This window comes from Mustelus asterias, chromosome 10 (genome assembly GCF_964213995.1).
Source record: "Mustelus asterias chromosome 10, sMusAst1.hap1.1, whole genome shotgun sequence".
Taxonomy (NCBI): domain Eukaryota; kingdom Metazoa; phylum Chordata; class Chondrichthyes; order Carcharhiniformes; family Triakidae; genus Mustelus; species Mustelus asterias.
Genome location: NC_135810.1, coordinates 88151847 through 88169168, shown reverse-complemented (window position 1 = coordinate 88169168; position 17322 = coordinate 88151847). Strand labels below are relative to the sequence as shown.

The 17322-nt window shown below is 43.7% G+C and overlaps 1 protein-coding gene across 2 annotated transcripts in view; it reads left to right on the top strand.

Moving 5' to 3' along the window:
* Positions 1 to 17322, top strand: part of sacs (sacsin molecular chaperone) — a 93252-nt gene that overhangs the window by 53265 nt on the left and 22665 nt on the right. The window lies entirely within an intron of this gene.

The window sequence follows — 17322 nt, the reverse complement described above, 5'->3', positions numbered from 1 at the left end:
ACAAACAACCACTTGTTTAGAATATTGGAATTGCTTGCCATCATTAAGATTGTTGGCAAGGATTCTTGGATAGTCTGGGCTATGAACCTTAACATAATGGCTGGTAAGGTTCTCAGGTGATTATCTCACATTTTCACCTCCTTCCTTCTCCAATTTGAATGCCACTTCATTTGAAAGCACATCATGTGATGGCCCATATGTGAGACAAACGGGGCTGAAACCAAGGATCAATTTAAAAATACTTAACATACTAAAAGATGGCTTTATTACAATAATCTTGTTCATAAGATATCTTTAATTTAAGATAAAATGAAGAGGGTCATGCAACTTGTTCTGAAGTCTGTCTTGTGGGTTTGATTACGAGAGATTAAAGGGAGCTCGGAATGATTTGCTGGGAAAAACGTGCAGCTGTTTACATTTGGAGACAATGACAGTAGCCAGTGTGCTAACATTGGATAGACTATGGCCTGAATTTTACGTCTGGCGGTGGCTCGACCCCTGCCATCCGTGGGGATTGGATCTGTGCCATCTCCGACAAGCCCACTGCCATTTGGCAGCATGCAGGATGTCCATTCACATTTGGAATGAAGTCTCGCTTTGGAGAGCTGCCAGTCAATCAAAATGGCCGACAACTATCCAGCCCATGCAAGCACAGCACTGTGGTGGCCGGAGGAGGTATTGCAGTGCCATGCCTGGGAATAAGTGCAGGGAGCCAATGTGAAGGTAAGTGGCAGGGATCCCACGGAGGGGAGGGGAGGGAATGGCTAGGGGGTGGTGATAGGCCGGTAAGGCAGGGAGGTCTGGAGGTATCTGGTTCATGAGGTTAGGGTGGCCTCAGTCAGAAAGGGCTTCTGATGGAGGTACTTTCCACCTTTCCATTTGACATTGAGGATGTGAACCTTTCATATTTCCCACCCTGAGTTAGCCGGCAACTGCCAGCCTGAAAATTGAGGCTGGGTGGGAAAGGGCTCTTAAGTGGCCACTTAAGGGCCTTACTTGGGAAAAGGGTGGCCTTCCTGCCCCATTGTAACATCACCTCTGGGTGGGATTCTAGAGGGAATTCCATCCATGCAGTTTCTTGCTCTCCCCCACCTCAAACTTACCGGGGGTGAAGGAGTGTAAAATTAACGTCTATGAGTCTTCAAAATCCCAGGAGAGTTTTGAGAATGTCAGATTGTAAACAGTTATACTCTAAACTATCCATTTATCATAGAACCATAGAAACCCTACAGTGCAGAAGGAGGCCATTTAGCCCATCAAGCCTGCACTGACAACAATCCCACCCAGACCCTATTCCTATAACCCAACGTATTTATCCTGCTAATCCCACTGACACTAAGGGACAATTTAGCATGAACAATCACCCTAACCTGCACATCTTTGAGCTATGGGAGGAAACCTCAGCACCCGGAGAAACCCACACCGACACTGGGAGAATGTGCAAACTCCACACAGACAGTCACCCACGGCCGGAATTGAACCCGAGTCCCTGGCGCTGTGAAGCAGCAGTGCTAACCACTATGCCATCATGCTGCCCTGGATAAAAGTTCCAAGATAAAAGGGAGTTAGGCTCAAGTATAGTTGATCAGCATCTCTAACTGGATACAAGGCTCATGTGATTCACGTTACCATGGAAATGGGCTTTGAGGCGGGGGGGGGGAAGATTTCTAAGATTTGCATGAAAACTCTCAGATGCCTGAGGGACAGGGAGAGAGTGAAATGAGAGGCTGCAAGTCCCTATGGTTTCCCATGCTGGAATCGAGTGGTCTTGTGATCTAATTCGTCGGGCATTAAAGCAAGGTTAGAAAATTTATCTGGCTGGAGAAGTCACTAGGAAAATTCACGCCATGAAAGAATATTTCTGGAGTTAAAAGTTTCCAGGTTGGGGAAAACAAATAACAGAAGTAAATCCTTGAGAACTAAGAATCATTTTGGACAGATTCTGGGAGAATTAAATGTCTACTTAAAGGATATTGTAATGTACCCATGAAGTGTGTTTTTTTTAGTTGTGCTAAATATAAAAGGAGTGGTATTCTATTCTGTAGTTTAAACTATAAGTTGCTTACAATGATAGTGTTTAGTCATTAGTGCTTTTAGATTTTTGTTACAGTAAACATCTTAAAATGACATCTGGCTGTGTCATTCTTTTGGCAATTAACTGCAAGTTTTACAGGGCTGCTTCCTGCAAGTATTCACTGAGAAAGAGCATCTTGACTATTGCATTCATCATGGTAGATGCTACAACTAACTCCTAGCTTACATAATAATTGCATGGATGTGCCAGAGTGACTTAAGGATCCAAAACAATAAATCACCAGGCATGAATGTCATATAGTTCAGTGTGTGAAATGAGTGAAACCTGTGAAGTACTGGTAGTTATCATGGGGGTGTCAATGGATTGGAAACAAATGAATGTCGTCTCAATCTTCAAGAAGGGGATTAAAAAATATGAAAAACTGCACAAGGGATACTTTGGTGGTCTAGGGGTATGATTTTCATAAGGGGTTCTCATTGAGTTAGTGTGCCAGAGGTCTCAGGTTCAAGCCCCAGATGAGCCTTGGAAAATTTTCCTTGGAAATAATTTTCCTTGGAAAATTATTTTTGCAAATGGAATCTTGGCATTTATTGCTAAAGGAATAGAATATAAAAGTAGTGAAGTGTTGCTACTACCGTGCAAAGCATTAGTGAGACCACACTAGAATATTGTGTACAGTTTTACTTGAGGAGGGATGTAGTTGCACTGGAGGTGGTTTGGAGGAGGTTCACTAGATTAATTCCAGAGATGAGGAGTTTGTCTTACAAAGAGCGGTTGGGCAGTTTAGACCTTTACTGCCTGGAGTTTGAGATCTAATTGAGACGTACAAGATGATAAGGGGGATTGACAAAGTTGATATGGAGAGGATGTTTCCTCTTTTGGGGCAATCTAGCACAAGAGGTCTCTGTTTTACGATAAAGAAGTGGCAGATTTAAAACAGAGATGAGGAGAAATTACTTCTCTCTAAGGGTCGTGAGTCTGTGGAATTCACTACCCCAGCGCATGGTTGATGTCGGGACATTGAGTAAATTTAAGGAAGAGGTGAACAGATTTTTAATAACTAAAGGTTTGAAGAGTTATGGAGAACGGGCAGGAAAGTGGAGTTGAGGTTGAGATGAGATCAGCCATGATGGTATTGAATGGCAGAGCAGGCTCGAGGAGCTGGATTGCCTACTCCTGCTCCTAGTTCTTATGTTCTCATGATCTATTGGTCTTTCATTAGTAACTGGTAAATTAATGGAATTGAACATTAGGAGCAAAGTTGAAGCTAATGTATAAGGAAACAGCTTAGTTGAATGCCTTTTGTCACTAAGATTGAGGCTATTTTGCTAACATTGTGGTTTGTACCTTTCCCCCTGTCCGTCAAACAAACCTCTCTCTTCTCTCCAGTACTCTTTACTGCACTGTCACTGATCCAGTGATCTTCTCTGGTTTCCCTCCTACCTCCACTCTCCATGCTCCTTCCAAGCTTGCCTTGTCCCCGAGACCCACTTCCTATTTGCTTCGCCCCCATTCTGATGAAGCTGCTGACCAACAAGTGTTATTTCCTGGCCCACATGCTAGCTGACATTGAAAATGATTCTACAAACTGCAGTTTATGTGGAACTCTGCTGCTCGCAGCCTATCCCACCCTTCACTCCTGTCCTTGTTGCTTCAGCATCTCTGATTCAAAATGACCCTTGTTACTTCTGGATCCCTTGCTGGCTTTATCCTCCTCTTTCTGTAACCTGGCTGGGGCCCACTTTGTTCCTCCTCTCCTCCCCCTCCCTCCAACTCTTGTTCTTCATCCTTTCACCCCACTATTGGCAACTGTGATTCCATTAGCTGGATCCATTCGCTGGAATTATCTCCTTCCCCATTCCCCCCCCCACTCCACCTCTTAAAACCCACCTCAGGATCAAGGAGGACATTTGGCCCATCGTGTGTACACCAACGGAAAAAGCATCCGGTCTAATCCCACTTTCCAGCTTCCCTGTTGCAAGAAGATTTCTAACTTTTTTGATTTGTCATCTTAACTGAATCCCTCATTCCTGGTAATATCCTGGTAAACGTCCTCAGTATCCTTTTCAGCTGTTACATTCTTCCTGAATTGTGGTGCCCGGAATTATTTGCAAAACCCCAGCTGAGGCCTAACCAGTCACTTAGAAAGTTCCAGCAGCATCTTTGCTTTTATATTCTGCTCCTCCAGTTCTCAATAGAATTAACCTGTATGCTTCACCTTTTGGTTCCCATTCCTAATCTCCTTGCCTTGCCAAATGCGGGCAGTTGGGACTAGCTTAGTGGTTAAAAACTGGGCAGCATGGACAAGTTGGGCCGAAGGGCCTGTTTCCATGCTGCAAACCTCTATGATTCTACATTTCTGTCTAATTATGACATTGTGAAGAGCCTTGGGCTTGCGTTTCCACAATAAAGGTGTTATATAAATGCAGATATCATTGGTATAAGGATGTATAATCCTTCTGTTGCACCTCCATGACTACAACTGGGTGTAGCATTCAAACTATGGTCTGAGCAGAGTACTCGATAATTTCAGCGTAGCACCTTCAGGCATGGTTTGATATTCTGCAGTCTTTGTTAATTCCTCACTTGTAATTACTGAATGTGGCCAGTGCTGAATTTACAGAGTGGCCAACCAGCAGTGTATTCTATCAATTGGCAATACAGAATCTGCCTCGGGTGACTGGGGGAGTTGTGGGGGGGTGAGGTGGGGATGTGAATCCTCCTCATGGGCTTCGTCAATACTCTGAGAGTTTGAATTTAATCCGTGTGATCTTTAATATAAGATAAAATATTTCTCACATAATTTATGCTGCTGAGAATGCAGATTAATGGATACCATCATGATTTCTTTGTTAAAGTTCCTCCCTGTGTTTCCATCCTTTGGTCAAATGACATATTGGCAAGATTACGTTCTAGTTTCAATTTGACCATTTACTCATAAATATTATTAGGAGCAAGAAATCGTGCCGTACTCCGATCAGTCAGGGATGTGAATGTGACATGTTCCAAGCAGAAGGATAAGAAACAGCCGTGAACCCTATTTGTTAGCTGCGCAGTGATAAATGTGGGGCTGGATTATATGCTGAGGGTGGGCTCCCCACACCCTAACGTAAATGTTGGGGGTAAGCCAGCTTCCATTTAGCAGCTTAACTAGTGTGAGCTGGGACTTTCATCCATCTCCAGGAGGGTGCCCTGCATCGTAGAGCCACCAGTCAGTTGGAGGCTGGAAACTCTGCACACAAACAGTGCCAAGTAGGACCAACAGTCCACAGGGTTAAACCTGTTGGCTATATGTTGTAAGAAGTTTAACAACACCAGGTTAAAGTCCAACAGGTTTATTTGGTAGCAAAAGCCACACAAGCTTTCGAGGCTCTGAGCCCCTTCTTCAGGTGAGTGGGAATTCTGTTCACAAACAGAACTTATAAGACACAGACTCAATTTACATGAATAATGGTTGGAATGCGAATACTTACAACTAATCCAGTCTTTAAGAAACAAAACAATGTGAGTGGAGAGAGCATCAAGACAGGCTAAAAAGATGTGTATTGTCTCCAGACAAGACAGCCAGTGAAACTCTGCAGGTCCACGCAACTGTGGGAGTTACAAATAGTGTGACATAAATTCTGATTCTAGGATCGCATGATAAAGACTCAGGAGGAAAAAAGCAGATTATAAACTTTAAGTAAAGTTTAATTACTTCTAACAAAGTAAAAAAGTAAAGTTTATTTATTAGTCACAAGTAAGGCTTACATTAACACTGCAATGAAGTTACTGTGAAATTCCCTTAGTCGCCACACTACGGCGCCTGTTCGGGACAATGCAACTAACCAGCGTGTCTTTCAGACTGTGGGAGGAAACCGGAGCACCCGGAGGAAACCCACGCAGACACGGGGAGAAAGTGCAAAATCCACACAGACAATGATCCAAGCCGGGAATCGAACCCGGGTCCCTGGTGCTGTGAGGCAACAGTGCTAACCACTGTGCCACCCCGTCTTAATAGTTAAAGGCAGTGGGCAGGAGTTTCCACACAACCTGCCAGGCGGAGGTGGCCCACCATTGGCCGGTGGCAGAATCTTCAGGGCCCGCTATTGTCAGTGGGGTTTCCCACTGAATGCACCTCTTGCCGCAGTAAAGCCCAGGGAGGAAGTGCAATGGCAGCAGGATCGGAAATCCCATCGGTGTGAATGGTCAGAAAGTTCCAGCAAGTAAACCACAAAGTTGATTCTGTTTTGACTTACTAACTGCCCACTGGAAGAAATATAATAAACTTTACTTTTTTACTTTGTTAGAAGTAATCCACGTAATTTCCTCCTGAGTCTTTATCATGCGATCCTAGAATCAGAATTTATGTCACACTATTTGTAACTCCCACAGTTGCGTGGACCTGCAGAGTTTCACTGGCTGTCTTGTCTGGAGACAATACACATCTTTTTAGCCTGTCTTGATGCTCTCTCCACTCACATTGTTTTGTTTCTTAAAGACTGGATTAGTTGTAAGTATTCGCATTCCAACCATTATTCATGTAAATTGAGTCTGTGTCTTTATAAGTTCTGTTTGTGAACAGAATTCCCACTCACCTGAAGAAGGGGCTCAGAGCCTCGAAAGCTTGTGTGGCTTTTGCTACCAAATAAACCTGTTGGACTTTAACCTGGTGTTGTTAAACTTCTTACTGTGTTTACCCCAGTCCAACGCCGGCATCTCCACATCATGGCTATATGTTGGCCAGACAGTCTCCTGTCACCTGTTATATTGGAATGGAGGTGGGACGAAGCCTTTATTTGGGCATTAATTGCCCACTTAAGGGCCTCAATTGGACTACAGTGGGGTGGCTCACCCAAAACCTCTCTGACTACCCCCCTTCCCTCCATAAAACTGTGGGGCAAGATGGGAGGAGGTATACCACCAATGGCACAGCACCCTAACTTACGAGTCAGTTTTCCTACCTGCGGGTGACCTGTGAAATTCAACCCAAGGTAACTATTGTGAAGACTGTGGGGGGAAAAAAGAGCAGCCTTTGTGTTTTATAATTGCTTTAGAAAGACAATCAAATCTGCCCAACATCCTCTGCCTCATCAGTCACCAAACTAACACATTTCTTCCAGTGGGCAGTTAGTAAGTCAAAACAGAATCAACTTTGTGGTTTACTTGCTGGAACTTTCTGACCATTCACACCGATGGGATTTCCGATCCTGCTGCCATTGCACTTCCTCCCTGGGCTTTACTGCGGCAAGAGGTGCATTCAGTGGGAAACCCCACTGACAATAGCGGGCCCTGAAGATTCTGCCACCGGCCAATGGTGGGCCACCTCCGCCTGGCAGGTTGTGTGGAAACTCCTGCCCACTGCCTTTAACTATTAAGACGGGGTGGCACAGTGGTTAGCACTGTTGCCTCACAGCACCAGGGACCCGGGTTCGATTCCCGGCTTGGATCATTGTCTGTGTGGATTTTGCACTTTCTCCCCGTGTCTGCGTGGGTTTCCTCCGGGTGCTCCGGTTTCCTCCCACAGTCTGAAAGACACGCTGGTTAGTTGCATTGTCCCGAACAGGCGCCGTAGTGTGGCGACTAAGGGAATTTCACAGTAACTTCATTGCAGTGTTAATGTAAGCCTTACTTGTGACTAATAAATAAACTTTACTTTTTTACTTTGTTAGAAGTAATCCACGTAATTTATGCAGGTAACCTTTTTTAACCACTCGTGACCAGTTGGTTAACAAATAAAGGTGGCTGTGAACAGGAAGAATGCAACAGAAATGTAAATTCTTTGTATCAGCCTCACACAAGCTTTAAAATGATTTACAAAATCACAGTGAATTCCTGAGCACAAAACACAAGACTGTGTGCTGCCAATGTGATCATTCCCATTAATGTAGCAACAATGCTGAGCAAGTTTCAATGTGAGACAGCAACATGTCTGAAAAGAACAAACGCTGGAGTGTCAGAGGCCAAAACCTAAATGTTGTCTCAGTATGACGACTAGATCTGATACACACTCTGATTCTGGTAAGTACTGCACTGTTTCAGCAAAAGCATGTTTTGCTACTTCAATTCTGTAGTGTCAAATGTTACTATCGCAAAATATTCAGTCTAATGAAATATGTAAGTTCTTTAATCTGTGCATGCATCAACTGGTTCAAACTCGATTAGCTTGTCTCAAGTCCCCACAAGTATCTTACAGTTCAGGAAAAAATCTGACCATCTCAGATAATTGTACTACATCTGTATCCTTGGTGGAAGAGCATAGTCAGAGGCAGTTTGAAGAGTCTAGCATGGCTGACAAAGGCAGAGTCCAAACAGATGGAGAAGAGGTCCCATGTTAACCCAGTTACATAACGGGAAACAATCTCCCATATGGAAATGTCCTTCAGGGGCAACTTCAGTGTACAGTTCATGTCCCTCTTTCATTAAAATTCCAATAAGTATACCAGGGATAAGTGAAACCCACATTTTACACATCATTGCACTATATGTTTTCAATTAATTGGTGCAAATGTAGGGATTTTCTGGATGGAAGAATTAAGGTATGCTGAATAGCGTTCATCATCTGTAGCAAACTTATGATTGTGTCTCATGCGATACATAGTAAAAACTTTGCAAACTGTCAGGCCTAGTATAAATATGGCATTTCCACAAGGAAATGTAGATCTTTGTTATGCGCCCACTCAGACCCCATTGGAGCCAGTTGAAGGCCATGCCAAGTTGATACTAGGAATAATCTGTTGCTTTATCTTGAGTAACCTTTTGAAGGTACCCTAACTAAGGATTCTGTCTGAAACTGCAACATCTTTAATTTCTAAATCCTACTTGAAACAAAATGCATGGCATTATAGTGAAAATTATATTTTAGTTCTAGGATTTATCTTTCTTCAAATTAATATTGTGGTAACTTGAGACTACAAATAAGGTAGTCAAAAGCATTGTTTAAAAGAAGGAACTATTTTATAAATAAAATAATGAAATTTAACAATTAAAGTAATAAGTATGAAAATAGGAGCACAAGTAAAACTGGCCTTGCTTGTAGAATATTTCTTGCAGACTGAAAAGTCCTCAAAAACCTGCACATGCTCAGACCCCTCAACAGATGCCAGTTAAACAATTACATAGGAGAAAGAGTTGGGGACCAGATCAGAAACTCCAAGGTTTATTATGAAGACTTTTTTTGATTTTGGCATTAGGGTGAACATAAGGCGTTTCACTCCAGGTGTGATTTGATTGACCCATTTGAAGCTTTTATTAAAACGAACTTTATTTAACAATGCAGTTAAAATATAACAAAAAGAATCAGCATAACTTTCACTATTTGAAAAGACTTAAACAGGAGAAGATATCATTCTTAACAGCTAACTACCTCTACAGTTCCAATGTACGCAATAACCCCACAGACATAAATCCCTCTTCAGACTAAGTTAGCACATTAGAAAATACAGGCTCATGTGGATGTTGGGTTACAGGAAGATTATAGACGAGATGATCAAATGGGCGGATAAGTGGCAGTTGGAATTTAACCCTGAAAAGTGTGAGGTGAGGAACTTTGGAGGAAGTAATTTGACAAGGAAGTATTCTATGGAAGGTCTGACACTGGGAAGTTCTGAAGAACAAAGGGACCTTGGCTTGTTTGTCCATAGGTCTCTGAAGGTGGAAAGGCAGTTTAATGGGGTGGTGAAAAGGACATATGGCACACTCACCTTTATCAATTGCGTATAAATTACAAAAGCAGAGAGGTCATGATGGAGTTGTATAGAACTTTGGTGAGGCTGCAGCTGGAGTTACTGTGTGCAGTTCTGGTCGCCACATTATAGGAAGCACGTGAATGTACTGGAGGGGATACAGAGGAGATTCACCAATATGCTGCCTGGGATGGAACATTTAAGTTATGAAGAGAGGTTGGATAGGCTTGGATTGTTTTCGCTGGAGCAGAGAAGACAGCGGGGTGACCTGATTGAGGTGCTCAAGATTATGAGGGGCATGGACAGGGTGGATAGGGAGCACTTCTTAGTTGAAGGGTGAGGGGTGGGAGGTTTAGGGGGATTTGAGGAAAAGCTTTATTACTCAGAGGTTGGTGATGGTCTGGAATGCACTGCCTGAGAAGGTGGTGGAGGCGGGATGCCTCACATACTTTAAAAAGTACCTGGATCAGCACTTGGCACGCCATAACATTCAAGTGTATGGGCCAAGTGCTGGCAAGTGGGATTAGGTGGGCAGGTCAGGGCATTTCATGCGTCGATGCAGACTCGATGGGCCGAAGGGTCTCTTCTGCACTGTAGTATTCTGTGATTCTGATGTTAGATTTCCAACCTTTTAACCCCTCTGGACAGATATAGAAAGACACCTGTCTTCTGACTCCTACACAACAGAAACCAGAGGGAAATCTATCCCCAAACAGCAGAACTTCAGAGAAAGAGACTTCTTTTCTGGCCGATCCCAGCCTCCAAATCCAGAGAGAGAATGAGAGGCACTTTTCTCTAACAATTCCATGCAGCAACTCGATTTGATTTCTCTGTGTAAGCCTAATCAAGCCCTCCTTTAAAAAAAACACCCTTGGGGAAAACACTAAACTAAGAGAACTGCATTATTCCAGATTAAAACAAACTCATTAGCAATTAAGACCAATAATGCTGCTTCAATAACAACAGGGGCTGCCAGTTGCAGACAAAGATGCACCAGTTAATAGAATTGACTGCTAAAAACAATACTGCACAAGAAACATGACACAAATATATTTCTTAAAGGCACAGTATCATCATAAAAGGCTTATGAGAATACTCTGTACTCAAAATGACACTTTGTAACACTTCTTCCCCCCCCCCACCCCCCTTAAATTTAAATCCTTCATTAGGGCAGAAATACAACAAAAGTAATGTCTTAACTGTACGAAAGTCAGTCAGGAGCTTTGCAGTTGCATTATGACCTACGTAATACCACCAGTGCATCTTGTAACAGTTGATCTGAAATCATAGGTGAAGAGGTTGATTGAGAATCTGTACATGAATGTTTGTGTTGCCCTGCCACAGCAGAGTGAACTGGCAAACCTGGCAACACAGGAACCACTTGCTGGTGAATGTCCACAGCAGCATTACTTTCACCATGTCACCTGTAATGGTCGTCGACTCAAACTTTTCCTGACTCTTGCCATAGCATAAACGAATATGGTCTTGGTGTCTGCAAACGACTTTTCCGTGTTGCAGTCTCACAATCCAAGATACTGGACCACTTTGGTTTAAAATTATTCCTGGTAACCACCTCTGGTTACTACCAAACCACCCAACGTAAACCTGATCATCTGGTTTGAACCGCCTGTCTTTGGTTGTCGTGCCCCTCCTTCTGCTTCACTTGTCTCCTGTTCACTTTTGCTCTGAGATCTCGATGAGGTAGATCCAGACGAGACTTTGGCTTTCTACCCAACAACAAACCCACTGGAGACAGCCCGGTTATGCACTTTCCCAGTAGGACCACACAATGTAGATGGTTCTTCCTTGAACACATCCGGATACGTCTTAACAACGTCCTCGGTCGCCTTTGTGTGCTTGATCTCATCCCAGTTCAATGGAATTTTCTCTGCTGAATATGTCTACTGTTGATGGCAGCCATTTCCATGCCCTGCAACATTTCCAGAGCCTTCTTAAAGCTAAATGTGGCTTCACTCAACAACCGACGCTGAATGCTGTCCTTGTTAATGGCACAGACCAACCTATCTCTGAGCATATCTTCTAAAACTGCTCTGAAATTACACTGTTCTGTCATACTCCTGCCATAAAGTTAGCTACTGATTGACCTGCTCCTCAAAAATGGCTATGAAATTTGAATCTTTGAACACTCACCGAGGGCTTCGCGTTATGGTGAGTCTGGACCAGAGAAACCAAATCTGCCAATGAATTCTCCCCTGGCTTCCATAGTGTGGCATCAACTGATAAGTCTTTACCCCACTCACACTCAGGAGAATAGAGCATTGCTTCACTTCATCTTCTATTCCATTTGCTGAAATGAAATGCTGCAACCACTCCCCATATTCAGCCCAGTCCTCGCTTCTCTCATCGAACTCACCGGCCGTCCCGAACGTAGCCATGGTGCTGCTAACTTGAAATTATATTGAATAAACACACTACGTAAACTAGCTACTCACTGTATGCAACCCCGTGTTGCCTCGCTGAACATCGAAAAATTTTGTTTTTTCTTCTTGCTGTTTTCTCCACGTTGCCAGAGCGATCCCAGGGGCAATTCTCCCAGCCCATTGTGTTGCTCGAGTAACACCGCAGGGCGGGAGACTTCAGTGGGGGCTGTTTTGCGGGTTTCCCGCTGGGTGTCCCGGCCTCGGGAAATCGGCACGGAGCTGATTACAATATGGAAATCGTGATTTCCATGTGATTAGTGGGCCCGGGACTCAATTCTCCGAGCCCACTAGAGTCTCTACCCAGGGGACGGGGAGTCGGAATGTGAATGATGGAGGTTGTGCGACTGGCCAGCGATCAAGAGGCAATGGGGGGCCACTGTGCATGTGCCAATCTTGGCGCTGATAGCTCGGCACATGAGCAGTGACCGGCTCAGCGCTATGCTGCCGGCCTCTCCAGCGGGAATAGGCCCTGCCCACAGATTTCCAGAGTGAATCTGTGATGCACAGAGTGTCGGAGATTCAATCCGGAAATCACGCTAAAAAAACCAGTGGAATTTACTCCCATTTTCCTGCACCTGGGAACTTAGAATTTTTGTCATGGTAACTTGAGAGCATAAATACGGAGGTGGAATGTGTTGTTTAGAAAAAGGAACTTTTTAATATAAATAAATAACACAGTTTAATAATAACAGTAATAACTATGAAAACAGGAGCACTAGTAAAACAGGCCTTGCAGAACGCTATTTTGCAGATTGAGAAGCCCTCCAAAACCCGCACGTTCTCAGAATCCTCAACAGATGCCAGTTCAATATTTACATAGGAGAAAGCCTTATAAGAACAATCTGCACTCAAATTGACATTCTGTAATATCTAATTCAACTTTTTCAATGGTATATTTTGGTCATATCTTACTCTATTTCAGTGTTCCTTGTGTATTTTAAGGTTGTCATGATGTGGAGATGCCGGCGTTGGACTGGGGTAAACACAGTAAGAAGTTTAACAACACCAGGTTAAAGTCCAACAGGTTTATTTGGTAGCAAAAGCCACACAAGCTTTCGGAGCTGCAAGCCCCTTCTTCAGGTGAGTCGCTTGCAGCTCCGAAAGCTTGTGTGGCTTTTGCTACCAAATAAACCTGTTGGACTTTAACCTGGTGTTGTTAAACTTCTTACTGTATTTTAAGGTTAACAGTTATGTTAATTCAACTCATTTTATTTGTACAGAATTTAATCTTCTTGCCGCTGTCAAATTTCCTCTTACTTTGGAATGAAATGCTCTGACAAACATTCTTTCTCTCTCCCATTTTGGGCTGATGTCCATTCTTTCATGTTTTGTATCAACTGCAAATGACCCAATGGGTCAGTGTAACCTTATTGGAGTCTTTCTCAAATCATTTGTTTTGTGATTCATGTGCCACCTCTTCAGTCCTTCTCATTAAAGTTTATGTAACCATCCATTCATAAAATGTGTCATTCGTTTTGAGACATTTTGTACTTTCGAGTCACCCAGTTGCACTATCTTTCTTTCTAGTTTTCCTAGCTGTTTCTACATCCTATACTGTAGGGCTAAACGTGAAGGCATTTATAAATGCTGGGTGATAATGGGTATGTAGCAAATGCTTCGGATGTCATTGTACCTCAATTGATTGACTCTTTATGAATATATTTTCTAAATTTATACAGCATGTGGAGTCCCAAAGCAATACCTACCCTCTTCACTTTGCATGATGCGATTTGGAGGTAAGAGAACATAATTCTCAGCAAACATCTGAAGCCTTTAAGTTGAAGATAAAGCAGTTGGTTTCTCGTAAGGAGTCTGCTTCAGTAGGCCAGGTCCCAGGGATGTGTTGTGCCCACTGTAAATGAGTGAGGTGCAGAAACCCGAATGGACCTGGCTCATTTTCGCAGCACTTTGTGATTATGTTATGAGCTAATGTAGAAGCAGGAGGTGTAGGTGGAACCCTTCCGCAGTAAGGAGGTAATCAGTCCTTGACCAGTATGGTGCATTACATAAAACAAATGAGTGAGGTGCAGAACTTGTTAACCTTACCTGAAGCTCTTTGCCATACATTGAAAAGAAGAAATTAGACTGAAAGCTGCCATATCGCTTTGTGATGATTGTGTGGCCCATTTGAGACAGTTAGAATCATAGAATCATACAGTGTAGAAGAGGCCCTTTGGCCCATCAAGTCTGCACTGACACATTAGAGACAGTTGTACCTTGCAGTTGGTGGAAAGGCTTTTGTGAGGCATTCAAGAGGACATTTGATGATTCTCTGAATGGAAACAATGTGCACGGTTATGGGGAAAAGGTAGGAAAATGGCACTAAGTCATAGGCCAGGATTTAGTGGCCTCATGACGGTGTATCTCTCTTCCCCCCCCCCCTCCCCCCAGCAGATACAGCAGGCCATATAAATTGCCGTTCACTTCAATAGGACCATACTATCCCACTGGGTAGGAGGGGCCATAAAATCCTAGTGCTCATTCAGAGAGCCATGCAGAGACGATGGGCCGAATGGGCTTCTTCTGCAGGGTGACAATTCTGAGAGGCAGCAGCTGAGCCACTGGGCAGGAATACGCAGCCTCTGATCTGCTCTACGGCACAAACCTGCACCAAGTCAGAAAGGGGAATTTGTTTTAAATCATCAAAATATTTCGGTGAGGCCGGCACACGTTGTCAGTGTCGCCTCATTTTCAGTAGCAGCTGACAAAAAATTGGGTGGACTTTAAATCAATTAAGGATCCACGTCTGCCAGGCCTCGAAGAATTTGGAGATATTTAAATAAATGATAACAGAGGATCTATGAAACTGTCTATTTGTTGCAGTAACACAACTCTGGTACATAGACCTGAATTTTACAGCCCCTCCTCCCAAAGTAAATGGTAATTTAAATACCCCCCCACATCCGCTGGTGGGGTGGGGTGGGGGGGGGGAGGGCAGACACATTGTGGCGAGACAGTAATGTTCTAGCCTTGGAGCAAATCTAGATGTAATTTGGGTGTGTATCAGCCTCCTTTATGCTTCAGCAGTTTCTCAACGAATTGACAGTGTCAGCAATTTGTTACTTTGCAAACGGCACTTCATCTGAAAACACATTTGCCGGAACTCTACCGCCTCGCTCGCCACGGAATCGGAGCAGGCGAGGGACCGACAACGGAAATGTCCATTGACCTTGGGCGGGAATTTCCGATCTCGCTCGAGTGAGCCCATAAAATCCCGCCCAAAATATCTAATTTTAGAATTTATCTTTAGAATGCAGGGTGTATCAAGAGCGGTTTGTAAGTTTTGGTTATAGTTTACAAAATAACTTGAGGCATAATTCCCAGTGCTATTCCTATACTTGCCAGATTAAATATTTTAAAAGTAATTTCCCTGTCTGCTCCACTAGAATTTTTAAAAAGTTTATATTTAGCTGGCTCATTGCTTTCTTTCTGTCCTGTTTCTCTGACCTCGTAACTGAACTTGGCCAGAAACCCACCTGGACCAGCCACATAAACGCTGTGGATACTGGAGCAGACCAGAGCCTGGTTATTCTTAGCAAGGGGCTCACCTGCTGACTCAGGAAAGCTTGTCCACTATCTACAAGGCACAAGTCAGGGGCATGATGGAATACTCTCCTCTTGCTAGCCTCCAGCATGCTTGAATAGCACCCATCCACCACCTTAAGTATCCGTTCCTCTGGCTGTAATGTGTACCATCTATAAGATAGACTGCAGCAATTCACCAAGATGTCTTTGACAGCATCTTCCATACCAGAAACCTCAGCTATGTAGGAGGACAAGGGAAGCTGGCACATGTACATGCAGGTTTATCCCCAAGTCATCCACCCTCCTGAATGGGAAATATATTGCCTTTCCTTCTTTGACTCTGGATCAAAATCCTGGAATTCCTTTCTCGATGGCACCATGAGCGTGCCTCCACCACATGCCAACAATGGTTCAAGAAGATGGCTCACTACCTGTTGGGCTGGAGGAGGCAAGGCCATGCATGGAGGGATTGAACATAAAGGGCTGGATGCGGTGAACCATTGGCCATCAGCAGGATCTTCTGGTCCTGCCAAAGTTTGCGGGGCGGCACAGTGGTTAGCACTGCTGCTTCACAGCGCCAGGGATCTGGGTTTGATCCCGGCTTGGGTCACTGTCTGTGCCCTCCCTGTGTCTGCGTGGGTTTCTTCCGGGTGCTCTGGTTTCCTCCCACACTGCAAAGATGTGTCGGTTAGGTGGATTGGCCATGCTTAATTACCTCTTAGTGTCCAAAGATGTGTAGGTTAGGGGGATTGACGGAGAAATGCGTATGGTTGTGTGGATAGGGTGGGGGTGTGGACCTGGGTAAGATGCTCTGTCGGAAAGTCGGTGCAGACTCGATAGGCCGAATGACTTACTTCTGCACTGTAGGGATTCTATGATAAAGATTCAAAGAAACGTTCCATTCAGCTGTAAAGGGTGCTATTCTAAAAGTGGCATTGAAGATTTTTTTCTACCTTCAGAGTTTTTTTTCTGTAATAAACCATTTCCCCTGTATTTCCTTCGGGAACTTGACAGGTATGTTTCAACCAGAAACAGTGTTATTGTAACATTGACATTTTCTGGCTGCAAACTGCAATGGTTCCTGGTATTTGGCTAAATTTAAGACAGCAGTGAGTTATCAGCCTAGTTAAACCTGTGCTGCATTCCTATATTCAGCTCCGATTACAGCTGCATTGCTGTGAAAGCACCCAGTATCCTGACATTTGCTAGCACAATAAACGCTGCACAAAGTGAAGCACTTGGATTACATCATGTTGGCATTTGTCCTTGGAAAAGTCAATTCATCCTCGAAATAGGAACTTATTACAGGCTTTCCATGCCGACCCAGAAAGGATACACAAGGTTTTCTGTCAATTTGCACAAAACCTTATTAGTTTTTGACTGCATCTGCTCAATGTCCTGTAACTGTCCGATGTATCATTAACAGCCCTCTCTTGTCAAAGGATTAGTCAATAAATCTGTGCTGAATCTTGGGTAGTTCATTGGAAAGGACTTGCTAAAATGATGCCAGCGATCAAGGCTGGCTTGTGTAGAATAAATGATCAATTCATTGGACGTGGCTATCTTTTTTCTGCTCAGTTTGGAAAAAGTCATATCACAAATATTATTTCACTAATGTTCTCTCTGCTGAGTGGGTTGACTCTGTGCCGGAGCTCTG